The 20,278-nt window shown below is 43.9% G+C and overlaps 1 protein-coding gene across 1 annotated transcript in view; it reads left to right on the plus strand.

Annotated features, from left to right (window-relative positions):
- The window catches only part of LOC126355132 (carbonic anhydrase-related protein 10), a 2,094,013-nt gene that overhangs the window by 333,159 nt on the left and 1,740,576 nt on the right, over positions 1-20,278 (plus strand). The gene's annotated exons all lie outside the window — the stretch shown is intronic.

Below are 20,278 nucleotides of genomic sequence, written 5' to 3' on the forward strand. Positions count from 1 at the left end.
AAATACAACATTACGTACACTACGCAGCCAGCATAATGCCAAGTTAACAGAACTTCTAATTTCACACTAGAAAATAGTTGATAGTTTGAAGCACAAAGTAAAGTTCTTAATGTAAAATAAAAACATAAAATTACGACCTAGTGTTTCAGTCCAGCCGTTTCATGTGAGGACGAACTCCTTTGAAACCTATGGTTTAAAGCTCGATACCGGCGTCTTTGAACAGCCCGTGAGCAAATCGTACTCATATTACGCCGTTCTTCCGGAGTAAACGGACGTCTACGCCCACTGTCCACGCACCTGTTATGGCTTACGAGACATAGCAGAGGCCGGATGTTGTACTTCTTGCAACACGCTTTGGGGGTGAGTCTGTGTGCCATCGGTTCCTTGGTGATCAATAACTCCGTCGTGTAGGTAGACGATTCAGGTAGAACTGAAAATATTCGGTAGGGGCTGAAGAAGGCTTATTCCACACCCGCATCGTCCGTATAGATGCACACAAACCTCGGTCGGGATTGATGTCCGTCACCGTTGTGTCATCGGACGGAAAGTACGACACGGGGGCTGGAGTGAAGAAAATACCAAATTAAAATAGCGAAAGTAAGAGTGTTCCGTGTTTCGTAGAACTAGTGGCAAGAGATATCGCAATTTCACATAGCTGTGGACAAGTCAGGGTGTTCGCCTTTTTTCTGTGAGGCGTCAGTGTGGGCCCCATGAACGGAAAACGCCCTGTGGGAGGCACAATCAAATATCCAAGTGTCGGGCAACATCTTCGGTCGTATGGTTAGTGGCATTGCAGACGCTTCCACTAGCAGTGCGCTGGTGGGCGTTGATACCATGGCTGTAAGAACAAGATGAGTCGCACTATAACAGAGGACATAGAATCTGCGCAAAGAGGATTTCGATGCGCTGCCGCAGACGACGCCGTTTTAGAGTTATCTTGTTTCGCGATACGGAGGTAGGTGGGACTCACTGTGGCTACAGGGAACAGGCGCATATTGGCCTGTGTGGAAGTGACAGTGTTTATAAGTATTCTAAAAAGGGCCAAAATCGGATAAGAACATATCCTCTCAGTACTCACCACCCACAAGTTTAAGAACAGCAGGGTGACGATTTGACTAACTGATGTGACTGCTACAGAACACAGGTACGGTAAATGCGAGGCTGCATAGAAACTGTCAGTATTTGCGATGACAGAACTATTCAGACATCCTGATAAGGGATTTATATTAACAGAAGAAAACTGTGCGTTGGATCGCAAGATTTCACACCTCTGGAACACGAATTCGTAACCACTATCTTAACAACAGTTGTAGCTGACTACACCCTCGTCGTTCTCTTCCTCCATCCCAACTCCATCGGCGGCCCATCCATTCCTAATCCCCCCACGTAAGCAGACACCATATATCAAGGGGCATCGTCTGGAAACACATTATCTCTACCGAATCTTTTTTCCTCGCCACCAGAAGAGAATGGGATACGGGTCAAGTGTACTAGAATGTGAAAGACGAAAGGAAGAATGGAATTTGACACCCCGTCGGCAGCTTGCTCTTTAGACACGTAGCACAAATTCGGATTACGAAAGGATGGAGAAGGAAATCAGCCGTACTCTTTTCACAGGAACTATACCAGCATTTGCCTGGAGCGATTTAGTTGTAACACGGAAAACTTAAATTTGAATGGTCAGACGGGAACTTAAACCGTCGTCTTCCCAAATGCAACTCCAGTATGCTAAGCGACCCGCCACCTCAATCGGTGGGAATGGGGAAGGACGGAGATAGAGAGAGAGAAAGAGTGAGTGTGTGTATGTGTGTGTGAGAGAGAGAGAGAGAGAGAGAGAGAAAGAGAGAGAAAAAATAACTGAGCTGCAGAATCTAGAAATATGATGGTGAACTAAGGAAGCTGAAGATAAGGAAACAGATAGGACTGATGTGCTTTAAGCGCACAGGTGAAATAATAAGTAAATTAAAAATGGTACAGCTGACACAAGTCTGATGTAACTATTTCCTTATTTTACATTTTCACTCGGCCGACGCGGGTATCTTCGGAAATTACGTAGCCAAGGGCTACACGTAACATGTATCGGGCTGTCCATATCAGCGAAGCTATACACAGCCATACATTTGTAACGTGTTAGCCTCTGCTACGTAATTTCCGAAGACACTCGCGTCGGCCGAGTGTAGCACGTAAAATAAAGAATAAGTTACGTACCACTTATGATGGGACCAAAATTTTAATTTGTAACGGCCGCTTTTCCTCTGCAGGCAAATACGTGCTCGTTAAGACGTAATGTGATTGCTTACATTTGCCGCTGGACGTCAGATGTTCGTGAGACCTCCCCATTATGGCACAGTGACCTGCGACGCTGTTACCTTGTTACTAATTGATCTAGTTCCATAGATACTGTTTCGCTGTACTTGACTTAAAAGCCTCTTACCAGTGATACAAAAACAACAATGTACCGGGTGGTCAAAAAGTCAGTATAAATTTGAAAACTTAATAGACCACGGAATAATGTAGATAGAGAGGTAAAAATTGACACACATGCTCGGAATGACATAAGGTTTTATTATGAGAAAGAAAAAAGATATTGCTAGACGCGTGAAAGATCTCTTGCGCGCGTCGTTTGGTGATGATCGTGTGCTCAGCCGCCACTTTCGTCCCCAGACCTCAGTCCATGAGATTATTGGCTTTGGGTTTACCTGAAGTCGCAAGTGTATCGTGATCGACCGACATCTCTAGGGATGCTGAAAGACAACATCCGACGCCAATGCCTCACCATAACTCCGGACATGCTTTACAGTGATGTTCACAACATTATTCCTCGACTACAGCTACTGTTGAGGAATGATGGTGGACATCATCCTTGCTTTGTCTTACTTTGTTATGCTAATTATTTCTATTCTGATCAGATGAAGCGCCATCTGTCGGACATTTTTTGAATGTTTATATTTTTTGGTTCTAATACAACCCCATGTCATTCCAAGCATGTGTGTCAATTTGTATCTCTCTATCTACATTATTCCGTGATTTATTCAGTTTACAAACTTATACTGACTTTTTGATCACCCGGTACTTACATTTAAAGATAGTTGGTATCGCAATTACGTATCAATGAAAATTAAATCTCGACACACTATTCGCCAACACGTAATGACAACCTGTCTCGATATACACTCAAGACAAAACAAGAGAAAAAAGGAGGCGCACCACTAAGGGTCAATGCGACGGAAACAAATGACTAAAATTTCAAATAAAGTGAATGATTTACTCAAGAGAAGGAGTTTCACAAATAAGCCAGTAAAGAACGCGTTGATCCACCTCTGGCCCTTACACAAGCAGCCGTTTGTTTGGCATTGATGGATGGAGTTGTTGCATGTCCTCCTGATGGATATCGTGCCAGATACTGTCCAACTGACGCGTCTGATCGTCAAAATCTCGAGCTGGTGGGATGACCCTGCACATAATGCTCCAACTGTTGACGGTTCCTCAACGCACAAAACTCTTATCCGAGGAAATGGCTCCCAGGAACTAGTAGTTCACGCTGACCTAACTAAATGTTGCATGGTATAACAGGTACGAACCTCAGAGGAGTGATGCTTCCTGCATATGTTCGTTCATGTGTGTTAGAAGAAAGGAGCGGCAAGAGTTACTGCTTTAAGGAATTATTAACATTGTAGCCCCTATTGGAGATTAGTATGTTCTTAGTTTAGAGCATTTATATCGAATCAAAAAGTTTCCGTTTGAGGGCAATGCTGCAGCGTATATGCTTCCCAGCGCGACTCCAATGCGGGTACATCTACATCTACATTTATACTCCGCAAGCCACCCAACGGTGTGTGGCGGAGTGCACTTTACGTGACACTGTCATTACCTCCCTTTTCTGTTCCACTCGCGTATGGTTCGCGGGAAGAACGACTGTCGGAAAGCCTCCGTGCGCGCTCGAATCTCTCTGATTTCACATTCGTGGTCTCCTCGGGAGGTATAAGTAGGGGGAAGCAATATATTCGATACCTCATCCAGAAACGCTTCCCTCTCGAAACCTGGACAGCAAGCTACACCGCGATGCAGAGCGCCTCTCTTGCAGAGTCTGCCACTTGAGTTTGCTAAAAATCTCCGTAACGCTATCACGCTTACCAAATAACCCTGTGACGAAACGCGCCGCCCTTCTTTGGATCTTCTCTATCTCCTCCGTCAACCCGATCTGGTACAGATCCAACACTGATAAGCAATACTATAGTATAGGTCGAACGAGTGTTTTGTAAGGCACCTCCTTTGTTGATGGACTACATTTTTCTAAGGATTCTTCCAATGAATCTCAACCTGGTACCCGAATTACCAACAATTAATTTTATATGATCATTCCACTTCAAAACGTTCCGCACGCATACTCCTACATATTTTACAGAAGTAACTGCTACCAGTGTTTGTTCCGCTATCATAAAATCATACAATAAAGGATCCTTATTTCTATGTATTCGCAGTACATTACATTTGTCTATGTTAAGGGTCAGTTGCCACTTCCTGCACCAAGTGCCTATCTGCTGCAGATCTTCCTGCATTTCGCTACAAATTTTCTAATGCTGCAACTTCTCTGTATACTACAGCATCATCCGCAAAAAGCCGCATGGAACTTCCGACATTATCAACTAGGTCATTTATATATATTGTGAAAAGCAATGGTCCCATAACACTCCCCTGTGTCACGCTAGAGGTTACTATAACGTCTGCAGACGTCTCTCCATTGATAACAACATGCTGTGTTCTGTTTGCTAAAAACTCTTCAATCCCGCCACACAGCTGGTCTGATATCCCGTAGGCTCTTACTTTGTCTATCAGGCGACAATGCGGAACTGTATCGAACGCCTTCCGGAAGTCAAGGAAAATAGCATCTACCTGGGAGCCTGTGCAGGGTTTTTGGAAATTCCTGTTACAAACTTCTAGGACTTGGTAAATAGTGTCTTGAATTGGAACCCATGTCGGGAAACGTATCGTTTCCGTGCTACAGCCGTTTGAAAACATATTTCCAAGGTAGGTATCGAACCATATTATTTGACGTCTATCTTACCTGTGTGACCTGGTACGAGCCTCACTCCTGGGTCTGTGAGTCTTAGAGCAACGTGGTTGAGTTACACGTTGTCGGAATACACAACATGATACTTCTGAATGGCGAAACTTACGGTAATGGCAGAGTTGCTCGTCACGTTGCCGAGATCGTTCTCCACAACGTCCAGCTCCACAACTAGGCGAAAGGGTACCATTACAGTCAACAATTGTGACTGCTGCTTCATGGAGATGCCGCACGCCCGTACTGGAAGACGCCGAACTGCCTCACGTTGAAGTGAACCCGTCATCGAGTACGTGAGCAATTTCTAAGTCTTGTAAAACATGTGATGTACTTGGCCGCACCTAATCAATTGTTTATAAATGTGGTCGCCTTAAGAACACCTTTTCAAATGGCTGTAGCACGGAAACGTTATATTTCCGGACATGGGATCCTGTTCGAAACACTATCTACTCACTCCCCTACAAGAGTCCTAGAAGTTTGTAACGGGAATTTTCGTAAAACATGGTTCAAAGCACTATGGGACTTAGCATCTGAGGTAATCAGTCCCCTAGAACTTAGAACTACTTAGAGGTAACTAACTTCAGGACAGCACACACATCCATGCCCGAGGCAGGATTCGAACTTGCAACCGTAGCAGTCGCGCGGTTCCAGACTGAAGCACCTAGAACCGCTCGGGGTGGCCGGCGAAATTCCGTAACACCCTATATCTATGCCGACATTTTGGCAACGGCTTTGTGTGATGTTGAAAACGGAATCTTGTTGATCGATCCTTATATTTAATTCCTCTGGCAAACGACAAATGAATTGCTTACAGCGCAAAAGCAGTCCCGACTAGTGCGAAGTAATCTATAGAAGGCACTAGTTTGTTTACTCCTTTTACGTAAAAATAGCGACTGATTTTTCACCGGAGCTCGCTGTAAGTAAGTGTGACAGCGACGCTTCAGCTTTAAAATTGTCGGCGAAGCTGACTATGGTACAGCGTCCCCAGGTGCGCGTTTACAGGGCGTTGACTTAATCTCGTTTGAGTGACTAATCCACTTACCAAATTCAGAGAGGGACAGCCCCCCGGCCCCTTCGCAATCTTTCCCGGTGACAGCAACGGCCGGGGGTGCGGGCGTGCAGCAGAGGCTGTAGCGGCGAAAGAAAACGTCGCAGACGCGCTTCCCGAGCCTGTCCAAACATGCGCAGTTTCTTGTAGCGTGTAAGCGGGCGAAGGTGCAGAGGTTAGGCGGGGCGACGCTGGCGGACAAGGAGCAAAAGAAAACCGGCGTGGGGCGCAGGAGGCTTCGGGCGCACCCAGATGCAAGGAGCTCGCGGGGGCTGACAGATGCTAGCGCAGCAACTCGAGAGACTTGTCAATGCAAATTAAGTTTGTAGCCCCCACCGCCGACGGCTTGGCTCTCCCCACCCTCCTCCTTCTTCTCTGCGTCTTCCGCTTTGTATCCTTCCGCACCTGGCGAACTCGCTCCTTTTGCCGTTTCTTTCACGGCGGGGTGACTCGCCGCGACAGCAGCAGTCAGACGGCGTCGCGGCGGGTACGCCCCGACCAGTGTTGCCAACTAAGAAATCCCATCGCGCTGCCCAGGATTCGCAATTCCGCAGTTGTTCTAGGCTTGTCGCCGTCACTTTGTGCCGCCACAGCCTCCGCCGAGAGTCGGAAAGCGATACGCTCTACAAGAGGAAGAGAAGGGGGGAAGTGCGCGGTCTGAAGCGGAAAATAACGGACGAGCGGGAGGGGGTATCCGTGGCGGAACTGTGAGAAAGTCGAGGAGTAAAGCGACAAATTGTTTGAGGTGGTAGCATTGTCCTGTCATCTCAATGTCTGATGTGTTCTCGTTACAAAGCTTACATTTTACTTCACTACGACGTCCAAGTCATACTACAGATCGAGGTCGGTTAATTCTGTTCTAGTAGCCTAAGTTACCGTACGTGTTTCATGAACTCATTATATTATGTTATTCGCATTGTTACTCCGACATGTGACATTCTGAAATGTTCCACGTAGAAACAGTATTTTGGCACTAGATAGCTTATCAAGAATATCAATACTGAAATTCAGGCGTGTATTTTCTGGGCAGGGAGTTAAGAATGGTAGCAACGTCAGCCAGTTGGACGTTTACAAGACAGTTTGGTGCTGTGTTTTTAAGTTTCAGAAAGCCGTACAATCGGAGATATTTTACGTTTGATGTGTCACGCACCTGTTCGTGGCCTTCAGAGAGACTGGAAGGTAAATGTCAGAATTAACGAAAAGTATAGGGCAACAAATTTTATTGTGATGCGAGGCGGACCATTCCTTGTGTTATGTGAAGGTGACCAGTTTCTCAGATAGTTAAACTTCCTTGGAGTCAAGGCAGTCACATTATCATTCGGAAGTCATGAGGTGCAACGTATCAACATCAGCATGGGACACAATGATGAGGAGACAAGTTAAAAACAAAAAATATGAAATATAATAAATTTTTAGCAGATTTTATAACGGAACTGTGTGATAAAAGAAAAAAAAAAAAAAAACAACAGCGATAGTTTTGTGGCGGAGTACACAGACTGAAGGATGCATAGCGACACGAATTCCTCCAAATAATCTCGTACGAAGAATGAGCACGAACGGGGCGTGTTAGGACTGTAGAGGTAAATCTGCACTATCCACATCTACTTCTGAGACACAGTCGCAGCTTTCCTACCCGCGCTATATCTGGATATAGAAATAATATTTTATCATTTAAATCGTTCTGCAAATAATTTTTATACTACTCTTTCCCCGTAAAACTTTCAGCAATATTTTTACCACTCTTATTCTTCATCATCAGCAGGTACAGTTTCTCGTTAGACAGCTTTGCCTATTCCGGAACGAAGCAACCTAAAGCTGATCGTGTCATCTCTTTCGGTGTCATGCTATACTACTTTTACCTCTAGGTTCGTACCCATGAGTTTACCACGGCATCCAGCTTTGATCTATACGTAATAGACTGTTATACCACTGCTTTCTACAACCTTTCCTAATATTCCCAGAACACGGAGCTCATCTCAGTGTATGCAACTCACTATGTGTTTGAGATAAAGTAAGAGGTAACAATTTTTTTTTTAAACGATCAGACGTAGCATAAAAATAGGACACGCCCATTACACTAAGTTGCACAGTATTCGTAGGTTGAATGCAGCGAGCCCAGAGTAAAGTCCTACACGATTGTAAATGACTTTTGTACCGTACTGTCAAGGTCATGGGACGTTAAGGAAATACCAGGAGTGCCTCTGGTAACACTAGTTCGTAATTTGTTCTGTAATTAACATTTACACATCCCTACCTGTAGCCATCTGAGAATGGTTTAATTGTAGGTTCCAAGAATGGCCCACGTATGTTAATCATACTTGCATCTAGGAGGGGGTTTATTAATTCACATCTGCAGTAGAATTCCGAATTCTATTGATAGAGGGTGAACCATGAAGCAGGTATCGACAGTGGCAGGCAACCCGACGTTATTCGTATATGCAGCTTGTCGTGCACAACTTGCTAAGACTTCAGTACCGTACAAGTAACACGGATTGTCCATTGGTAGTAGTAAGCAGATTTAGTCGGTTATTAATTTGCAGCCTAGACTTAAGGAACATACGTCATTCTTCGCGTTTCTAGATTTACGTATCATCAGGTTCGCATACTTTGCAAAAATGGTTCAAATGGCTCTGAGCACTATGGGACTTAACATCTGTGGTCATCAGTCCTCTAGAACTTAGATCTACTTAAACCTAACTAACCTAAGGACATCACATACATCCATGCCCGTGGCAGGATTCGAACCTGCGACCGTAGCGGTTGCGCGGTTCCGGACTGAGCGCCTAGAACCGCTAGACCACCGCAGCCGGCGCTCATACTTTGCAGAGGGAAAGCATGTTGTTAAGGTAGTTTCCAAAAATAGTAATATAGCTTTCGAAATTTGGTTGTGCGATGTTCACACCATTAACCTGAACCTGGGCCTCGGAAAAATATTTATGAAAAAAACATGAGTCAGAGTACCTAGACAAGTTTCCAATATAGTTACGTAGCATGAGATTCTTAACTACCTCCAGTCACTTCTTTTGCGAATCTGAAAATGGTTTGGCTTATGCTGGCTGACTGTGTAATATCTATCTAAGGCTACAGAAATTTTTTTTTTGTTCGAGCTCTTCACATTTACCCGCTATTCTGCTATTCTCACTATTGTCCACTCAGTAGTGCAATTACAGACATTAGTCTCACCTGACGTTTGTTTGTCGTAAGTGCGAATGTTACATGATAAAATCTAAACACAGCAACTTCTGGCAAATCGGTTACTTTTTTATTTATACACCTATTACATTTAACCTGGAACTCAGCGTGGAACACGGATTTTGGAGATTTCTGATGAAATGCGTTAGCTATACATACTTAGTCACCTCATAAATCTCTTCTTCAGAACTAGCTGCAAGTCGACACTTTGCACCCAAAGCCAAACTGTGTCTATTAAAACCACTGTGAAGCTGTCTGGAGAATTACGATGTGCCCAGATTGTTGGAAGGCGAATATTTCACTTTTCCGAAAGCAGGAAAATATTATGACTACTCAGTTTCGAGGGCTTAACGGCTTGAAACGATAAGGACCATTTTATTTGCTTTCGGGTTACCTGGTGTAGTCTATTCGTGGATTTCCGAAATCGAGGCAGGTCCAATTTTCATTCATTTAGGTCCACCGCTGCTCAATAGCAGCAGTGCTCAAAACTTCAAATCTGGAAAAATTTTGCAACATTCAACACTTGAGAGCTATGCATGAGCGCAGAGTGACATCTTACATATTAGCGCTAGGGCATCGAATGACAAGTTCAGATACTGTTACCGACGTCGCTGAAATGGCTGGGCTAGTAGTACAGAGCGGATTAGGTACTGGAAAAGGGCAAAAATTAGTTCCGGTTAGTTGCACTCAACATATAAACTTTATATATCAACACAAAATATTACAAGGATGCAAAACACTCAAAACTTTAATCGACCCCCCGTGATTGACCTTAGAGAGGCTGAAGGCCACATTCAAAATCCAAGACACAAGGCTTAAGCAAAATTGAAATACAAGATTGTTCTGGAGATTTCACTCAACAATATTTTCTAAATCTTCAATTTAATCGGTTGAAGGCCTGAGCAATTTAATTTTAATGGAACTAGGCTGCAGGTCGTATATTAAGCAATAAGAGGAGTTTCAATCAAAAAGCAGAAGGCCTTATCTTAAAACATTTCATGCAAATTGGGCTGAATGTCCCATTTAAAAGCATAACAATCTTATGCCTTAGGGGCAAGAGAAGAAGATTAATTTAAGAGATATGAAAACTCAGTGAAGGCCGCTCACCAACAAATAGTTTAACGGCTTAAGCGCTAGAACAAGGGTTTTAATTTTAAAAGGCAGAATGCCGTATCATAAAAAATAAAATAAAGAATAACAATCTCATGCCTTAAGGGTAGGACAAGGACATAAATTTAAGAGATATGAATATTCGGCTGAAGGCCACGCATCAACAAAATATGTTCAACGGCTTACGGCCTAGAAAGAGTTTCAATTTAAAAGGTAGAAGGCCTTATCTTAAAAACACTCCACTAAAATTCGACTGAAGTCCCCATATAAACATTAATTTAAGTTATATTGATACTCGCCACTCATCAACCACATAACTAAAATCCAAACAGGGAAATTACTACATAACACACAAGGAACGGCACTCAGATATTTCCAAGGGTCAACCAGGGTTTGTAACACTTACACACTTCAGGCGAGTCAGGCAGCCTGTCCAGTGACTTCTTAATCTGGAAGCAGCCCAACCGACAGACAACCGACCAACCAAACAACCAAATCAGAGCCGCTCCACGCAACCAGCAAAATGACCACAAGATTTCAATACACGACACACATTACATGGGCGCCCACAACGACCAACAACACTTTAGCTGTCGAACTACACGCCGCGCTGGACAGGAACAACACGACGAGAAAAGTACACTGCATAAAATTATGTCAACAACCATGGCAGGTAACCGGAACGTCAACGGCCTCAAGGCAGAAGATACCACTGGTGAACTTCCACAACAGGGAATAAATTAAGTTAAATTTCACAGGAAGACGGCTGGAATCTTAGCCGACTTAAATACGCACACGTTGTTGCTCGCGGGAATGGGCCAAAAGCGGCAACCAGGATCAAACGAAGAAATGTAAACAGTTGAGGCTCGATAGTAAGATAGGTGAGAACTCAACTTTCATGTGCAAGATCGGTAGGCGACGAACTTCGTAGCACTCGCAAGCAGCACCTCACACTCCAACAACGCGTGCACGCCGCCAGCGGCTCCATCCCGAGCCAACTGGCCGACTGGACAGCTGGTCCATGCGCGACTCCTGCTCCGCAACGACGGCACTGCTGCTGCGTCTCCCACTCACTCATTAACCGACACACGACTACCCGAAAATACTATCGGTCACTCCAGAGATGGTACAGCAGTGTGCTTATCGATACGAGCTGCTGCTGCCACTCACAGGCAAGTAAAGCAGGAAGTTAGTGACGCCAGTAAATGGAATAAGAAAACGGGGCGGCACTACCATTATAGAAGATGACAAACAATTAATGGGATGAACACGAGCCGTCCACGGCTCAACTACAATGCAGCACTATGTGCTTGATCCAGAGTTTGACCTCGAAATATTCTTCTTTTTTTTTTCCATGAACCATAGTTGAAACGGAGCACTTTTAGTTTCTCATTCAGGCATACAAAAAAAAAAAAAAGAAAAAAATGGCTCTGAGCACTATGGGACTCAACTGATGTGGTCATTAGTCCCCTAGAACTTAGAACTACTTAAACCTAACTAACCTAAGGACATCACACACATCCATGCCCGAGGCAAGATTCGAACCTGCGACCGTAGCAGTCGCACGGTTCCGGACTGCGCTCCTAGAACCGCGAGACCACCGCGGCCGGCTCAGGCATACAGCCGTACCAATTTCCAGTATGTCACTGTAGTGTGACTACCACTCTTTCGGTCATTTTCGGGGTGAACCAAGAGCATGGCTCACGCCGACGGTGGCCGGAAATCACCTATCTGAACTGTGGCTAAAAGTCATGGAGAATTTGTGTGGTGTTTGAAGATGAAGCGAGTGGCGCCATAGTTTTGTTTATAGTTAATACGTATTCGGTCAGTGTAGAAACGATATCTGACCAGAACGCTAAAGCAGACGTGTTTTAAAAGTACCAGTGGTATTAAATTTGCTGTAAGATGCATTACGCATTGCATAGAGGAGATACAAGAATTCGGGTTTTCAGGGTTAGCAGTGTGTAGGGTGGTTCTTGAGACCCGCAGACAACTTCTCCACGCTCGTAATCCGGCCACTGCACCGGAGAGCACTAAGCGTTTGAAGAACTGACATCATGTCACCACCACAGTGCCATACAAAAATGTTCAAACGTGTGTGAAATCTTATGGGACTTAACTGCTAAGGTCATCAGTCCCTAAGCTTACACACTACTTAACCTAAATTATCCTAAGGACAAACACACACACCCATGCCCGAGGGAGGAGCTCGAACCTCCGCCGGGACCAGCCTCACAGTCCATGACTGCAGCGCCCTAGACCGCTCAGCTAATCCAGGGCAGGACAATGTCATACAGAACTGTATCAGCAGCGTACGGAGACAAATGCATACCATAGTCCTCAACACAGTCACTTCGCATGACCTTTCACCACTTAGGGTATCAGCAGCAGAGATACAATTTGTAAGAAATTTAATAGATTACTACCTACACGCCCGTGCTTCGCAAAGGAAGCTAACGAAGTGACTGCAGACCGTCGTTTCTTTGGATTACGTACCTCAATCGCCGACAAAAAGAACACTTACGGGACCATTTTGTCAATAAATAGCATTTTACGAGCAAAGAAGTCATATATGAATGAACCTTATTGAAATAAGCGAAGCATTTTCGTTTATTTTTTAATACACAATGCGGAATTAGTAAGGCCTTACGTCTGAGCCAAGTAAATTCAGTATTAGTTCGTATTCGTAAAGATAAAAGTTCGGTGCATAATTCTGTTACAGACGTAATCTTCCAGAAATATTTTTCACTGAGGTAGTAAAACTAACAGCGCCATCTATTGGTTCTTCGGTGCACTCCTAAACTAACAGCGCCATCTATTGGTTCTTCGCTGTACTAAGCTATGACTAAGGTAAACATTTGAGCTACTAGGCTGTGCTGACTGCTACAATTTTTAATTGCGATTTTTTTTAGTGAAGCGATATAAAGCCTATAGGTTATTCCAAGGTAGGCTCAAATTAATTGTGAAAACTCGACGAAAGCTCGTCTAGAAGCTTTGGAAAAGTAGGATTTAAGTGTGGCTTTCATCAGTATATAATTTAAAAAAATTCCAGTACTTTATTTATTTTTAATTCCAAAACTTAATGTACTTTGTGGATAGCCTTCGTATGTCTTTATTTCAGCGAATATAAGTGGTGGAAAAGTAAAGGTACTGAAAATAATTTGAGAGAGAGGAACGTAAATAGAGGTAAAATGGGAAGGTTAAAAGATTACTCTCGATGCTGTTGTGGCCTTCACTGAAAATAATTGGTGTGATAAATCTCTCCGTGCAAGACTATCTCCACTCCATTTGTGTCTGTTCACTGTGCTCAAGCCACAGTCTACGAACTTTTCCTCAACGCCCCTCCCCACATTCACCCATTCATTACTAAATTGACGATTCCTTGACGCCTTTAGGTGTGTCCCGTCATATGGTAAAACTCAAACTGTTAGCGCTACAATCCCAATGAACGTACGCCTCCCAAAGAAGTTGGCTCCTATGTATAACTGTCATGGTTAAAAGTGACACAACGCGTCTCTGATAGTAGGAAAGTGTGCAAAAGAGAAGTGAAAAGCAGTCCATTGGGAGGAATCACAGCTCTACACGAGGAGATATGAAACGTAACTGGCACCTGAGCTTCTATTGGCGGATATTGCTCTATAGGGCAGGTACCCGGCTGTAACGGCGGAGCCTGGCTGCGCCGCGATGAGCCCCAGGGGCCAGTGGCGTCACGGGTTAAATGACCGAGCGGGAGCGGCCGTGCGGGAGGACGGCTGCCCCCTCCCCGTGCCCCTTGCCCATGCCACGCTAGGGCCGTAACGGCGGCGCGCGGCAGTTCTCCGCGGCTGGCGGAGCGACGGATGCAGCTGCTGCGCAGCGGGCCGCGGCCCACCTCCACCACTCTGCGCTCCGGATGGCCGCCGCCGCCGGCAGCCTGCAGAGCGCGCGGGCCGAGCGCTGGAGACATGCACACGCATGCGGCTTAGAGGCTGCTTTTAGTGGTGGTCATCACGCTAATGGAGCAAAAGTAACAAAGGTTTTGACGCTTTTCTTTTGTCCTCTACGCCAGGTGACGATGGGAAAACAGCATTCTAGCTCACACTGGATGGTGATGGTCGGCAAAAATGGCTCAAATGGCTCTGAGCACTATGGGACTTAACTTCTTAGGTCATGTCCCCTAGAACTTACAACTACTTAAACCTAACTAAGGACATCGTACACATCCATGCCCGAGGCAGGATTCGAACCTGCGACCGTAGCGAGCGCGCAGTTTCAGACTGCAGCGCCTATAACCGCTCTGCCGGCGATGGTCGGGGACACAGAGAAGTGTATGCCCCATGGCGTGCATCGCAATGATATATTCACGAGACACCACGTGTCTTACAGTAACCGTCTCTGTTGGAGAACCAGACTCGCTACTATATCAGACCAGTTTAGTATCTACGACGGGAGCTCAGTAAGTAATCACGCATGAGTTCCTGTAGAGGGCGCTATAAGTAGGTCTAAAATGACGTCTGTGGTGATGTCTTGATTGGGCCCCACGTTCTTCCACCTACGCTCAATGGAGGACGTTATCATGATTTCATACGGGGTACTCTACCTGTGCTGCTAGAACATGTGCCTTTACAAGTACTACATAACATGTGGATCATGCACAATGGAGCTCCTGCACATTTCAGTCGAAGTGTTCGTACGCTTCTCAACAACAGATTCGATGACAGATGGATTGGTAGAAGCGGATCAATTCCATGGCCTCGACGCTCTCCTTATCTCAACCCTCTTGACTTTCATTCATGGAGGCATTTGAAAGCTCTTGTCTACGCAACCCCGGTTCCAAATGTAGAGACTCTTCGAGTTCGTATCGTGGACGGCAGTGATCCAATACGCCATTCTCCAGGGCTGCATCAGCGCATCAGGGATTCCATGCGATGGAGGCTGGATGCATGTATCCTCGCTAACGGAGGACATTTTGAACATTTCCTGTAAGAAAGTGTTTGAAGTCACGCTGGTACTTTCTGTTGCTGTATGTTTCCATTCCATGATTAATGTGATTTGAAGAGAAGTAATAAAGTGAGCTCTAACATGGAAAGTAAACGTTTCCGCACACATGTCCACATAACATATTTTCTTTCTTTGTATGTGAGGAATGTTTCCTGAAAGTTTGGCCGTATCTTTTTGTAACACCCTGTTGTTGTTGTTGTTGTCTTCAGTCCTGAGTCTGGTTTGATGCAGCTCTCCATGCTACTCTATCCTGTGCAAGCTTCTTCATCACCCAGTACCTACTGCAACCTACATCCTTCTGAATCTGCTTAGTGTACTCATCTCTCGGCCTCCCTCTACGATCTTTACCCTCCACGCTGCCCTCCAATGCTAAATTTGTGATCCCTTGATGCCTCAAAACATGTCCTACCAACCGATCCCTTCTTCTAGTCAAGTTGTGCCACAAACTTCTCTTCTCTCCAATCCTATTCAATACCTCCTCATTAGTTACGTGATCTATCCACCTTATCTTCAGTACTCGTCTGTAGCACCACATTTCGAAAGCTTATATTCTCTTCTTGTCCAAACTAGTTATCGTCCATGTTTCACTTCCATACATGGCTACACTCCAAACAAATACTTTCAGAAACGACTTCCTGATACATAAATCTATATTCGATGTTAACAAATTTCTCTTCTTCAGAAACGCTTTCCTTGCCATTGCCAGTCTACATTTTATATCCTCTCTACTTCGACCATCATCAGTTATTTTACTTCCTAAATAGCAAAACTCCTTTACTACTTTAAGTGTCTCATTTCCTAATCTAATTCCCTCAGCATCACCCGATTTAATTTGACTACATTCCATTATCCTCGTTTTGCTTTTGTTGATGTTCATCTTATATCCTCCTTTCAAGACACTGTCCATTCCGTTCAACTGCTCTTCCAAGTCCTTTGCCGTCTGTGACAGAATTACAGTGTCATCGGCTAACCTCAAAGTTTTTACTTCTTCTCCATGAATTTTAATACCTACTCCAAATTTTTCTTTTGTTTCCTTTACTGCTTGCTCAGTGTACAGATTGAATAACATCTGGGAGAGGCTACAACCCTGTCTCAGTCCTTTCCCAACCACTGCTTTCCTTTCATGCCCCTCGACTCTTATGACCGCCATCTAGTTTCTGTACAAATTGTAAATAGCCTTTCGCTCCCTGTATTTTACCCCTGCCACCTTTACAATTAGAAGAAGAGTATTCCAGTCAACATTGTCAAAAGCTTTCTCTAAGTCTACAAATGCTAGAAACGTAGGTTTGCCTTTTCTTAATCTTTCTTCTAAGATAAGTCGTAAGGTCAGTATTGCCTCACGTGTTCCAACATTTCTACGGAATCCAAACTGATCCTCCCCGATGTCCGCATCTACCAGTTATTCCATTCGCCTGTAAAGAATTCGCGTTAGTATTTTGCAGCTGTGACTTATTAAACTGATAGTTCGGTAATTTTCACATCTGTCAGCACCTGCTTTCTCTGGGATTGGAATTATTACATTCTTCTTGAAGTCTCAGGGTATTTCGTCTGTCTCCTACATCTTGCTCACCAGCTGGTAGAGTTTTGTCATGACTGGCTCTCCCAAGGCCGTCAGTAGTTCTAACGGAATGTTGTCTACTCCGGGGGCCTTGTTTCGTATTAACAGCTCAAAACAGCGATGTCACTGCGATCAGTTACAACATTCAAAACAAAATACCAGGCGAAACGACAACTCATAACTCCAATATTGTAACTAACGAAGAGGAAGTTTTAAATTATCCGACTAAGTTCTTGAATTCACTTGTCGGGACAAAATGTGAAAAATCCCTCCTTCTCAGATGACAAGTGTATATGGCTCGCTCACGCGCCGGGAAATCGTATGACTTATTCGAGTAGTCACCAGACAGAAAAACCAAAAACATTGTCTAACCAAAAGCACTTCAGTAAACAGGTTAGAACACAAAACATTTCTTTTCTTTTCGTAGCATTGCAACGCATGCCGGGTACAGATTTTATACTTATAATTAATTAGAAATCTGAGAGGTATGTTGTATTACATTTTTTTTATTATTGGATTATCAACCCATCCTCACTCAGACGAAGGAGAGAATGAAATACTAATAAAGGGACGAGAAATATTCAACGTTTTTGAAGCTTTCAGTCACGTGCTGTATACAAGCCTACTACATGGACTTTGTTTGCCTCTTGTGTTCCGTTTGCGGCTGTAACGCTGTCCTGAGGATCACAGTGACGTTACCTGTGATGGTTATGTTTTGATTTGCGAAGTGTTTAGAAGATATTCTCAGTTTTGATAACCTGGTCGAAGCAGGAGATTTGACTGGCCGTCACACACCCAATGAACTCACGAATGAAGATTTTTCAGTTTAATATGACCAATATTTACGAGTGTCAGTTTAGTGGCGTGGATTTTCAGCTCAAGCGGATCAAGAACAGAAGCAGCGCCTGCAACTAAATGTCGTTTACACTCACAAGCAAATTCTCGTGTTACCTCTGACTGAAGTATTTCACAGTAAAATGCCAGACACCAGAAGGTCCGTTCCCCAACAATTCTCAATGTTTTTCCATATATCTGACTGACCTATTCGGATTCTTTATCCTCCTAGTCCAATAATTAGAAGCAAAGATCGTAGGTGTGATGCGTTCTTGTCTCATATTTAAATCTAAGCACTCGTTTCAGTTTTAGCTTCAGTCGTGGTTAAGTTTCCTGCGATCTTCGGACCGTGTACTACAGTTCTACTCTCCACTGAAGGCATTACGACTATGTCATGATTCAGGATCGATATTCGAGATGATATTAGTTAATATCCGTTATAACAGAATTGTTGAATTTGTACACTTATTGAACAAGAAATACTACATATCCATTCCTGTCGTTGTTGTCCAGCTGAAAAGAACCTTGCTTTGCGATCTGTTTGTCACTTTGCTACGAAATAGAACTATGTCACATGGACAATATGTTAATCAACAGTGAAGCATTCATTTTCAGTTGCATAGCTTTCAAAATGGCACAGCTTGTGTCAGTTATTCCTGAAGAGAGTTGATTGGAATCTTCATATGTGTAAGGCTTGAAAGAAAAGTAATGCCTCCACCTTCGTTAATTTTGTTTGGATGGGAATATGGTCAAACGCAGAAATAATGCTTAGAATATCTTTAATTACCAATATTCACTTTTCCACATAATCACTAGCCAATTGGATACATCTCCACCAACGATGAACAGGTTTTCAGAAGCCATCATGGATTAAGTCGACACTCTGTTCCGGAACCACAACCTCACAGTTCTCTCAACGTCTTCATCAGAAGCATAATGATATCCCCGCAGATCATTACGGGGAACAGAATGAAGTCAGACGGTACTAAATCTGGACTGTATGGAGGATGCTGTGCGGTGGTGAGATTCAGTTTCTGAAGCTCTGCTGTGGCAGCATGTGAAGTGTGTGGTTTGGCACGGTAATGCTGCAGGAAAACATTTCCCTTTTCCTTTCAGACCCTTGTTAGCCGTCGTTTCAGAGTTCGCAAAGTAATCATATAACGCTCTGAATCAATCTGTCAACATTTTGCTTGTGAAACTTTGTGGTTGCTGTCGCAGGACGTCCAACTCTTTGTCACACAGATCAGATGTTCCCGCCTCAGCATCTTTAAACTTACTCTCCCAACAACGCACAGTACTCACATCAACACAATCACCGTAAAGTGCTTTCATTATCTGCTGAATCTCCTTTGGGGTGAAGCCTTCTGCTGTCAAGATTCCAATGACTGCACGTTGCTAAAATCGCACTGACCGACCGTCTGCGCAGGGTTCCAAACGTTACACCGTAACAACCAATCGTTCAATGCTAAGACTTCTCAGCAACTGGAGCTGTAGAGAAGAGGCTACGGAACAAGCCAGTACCTGCCGCATACTAATGCTGCCAACTGTTGAAGCGTTACGAAAATGGACACATTACTTTCCAGTCAACCCTTCCTCCTAAGCCACTGTCCCGATTTCCACCAAAACTGGTACACACATCATTTACTGTCGGGGAGGAGTCACTGTGGGGGCGAGAACCATCCACCTATCGAAGGTATGGGGGGAGGGGTGGTGTGAAAAAGCATTGTACTCCATGACTGCGAGAATACCAGTACTTTAGTCATCCAGTATTTTAGAAGGAGAGCACTTGGAGATTCGCAACAAACTTTACACATAATTTTAAACCTCTACGAATCTTTTTCTCTCTAACCACTGACAACAAAATGCTTAAAGGGAAAATGTTTGTAGCTTACTACACTTCCGTACTTTATGCTTTAAAACTGACGCAGGAGGCATGACGTTTTCATTCATTGTTTCTTTACAGCTAACTGTCTTGATAATAGATTTTGCAAACAATATTCAGATATACCGCTGAAAGTACCGGAAAAATTACGTCACTGTAAGAGACAAAGTTCAGGAGAATACGTGGTAAATTAGTGCATCATATATGACATTTTTTATTTTCTTTTAGACGTCTAATTCCGTGGGTCTAAATTGAGGAGCAAGTCACAAAGGTCATGGAACGTGTCGGTACATAAATTAAAAAGTAAAAGCAATAACGGATAACATAAAATGTTAATGAGCCCAAAAAACAAGTCATAAGTTCAAGTAAACGCAGTCAACAATATAACATAGGCATCAGCTTAATTTTTCAAGGAACTCCTCGACAGAATAGAAGGAGTGACCCGATTTCAAAGAGTGTGCATTACTGCTAAGATTTTTGAAAATGGATGCAGCAGAATGCTGCACATCTTTGTGCACAAGAGTTGAGGAAGTGTTACCCAAACGCAGATTTGATTTCTGCCTAGTATTAGATGAGTGAAGGCTGCTAAATCTTGGAAATAAGCTGTAT

The sequence above is a fragment of the Schistocerca gregaria genome, chromosome 3, assembly GCF_023897955.1.
Source record: "Schistocerca gregaria isolate iqSchGreg1 chromosome 3, iqSchGreg1.2, whole genome shotgun sequence".
Lineage (NCBI taxonomy): Eukaryota > Metazoa > Arthropoda > Insecta > Orthoptera > Acrididae > Schistocerca > Schistocerca gregaria.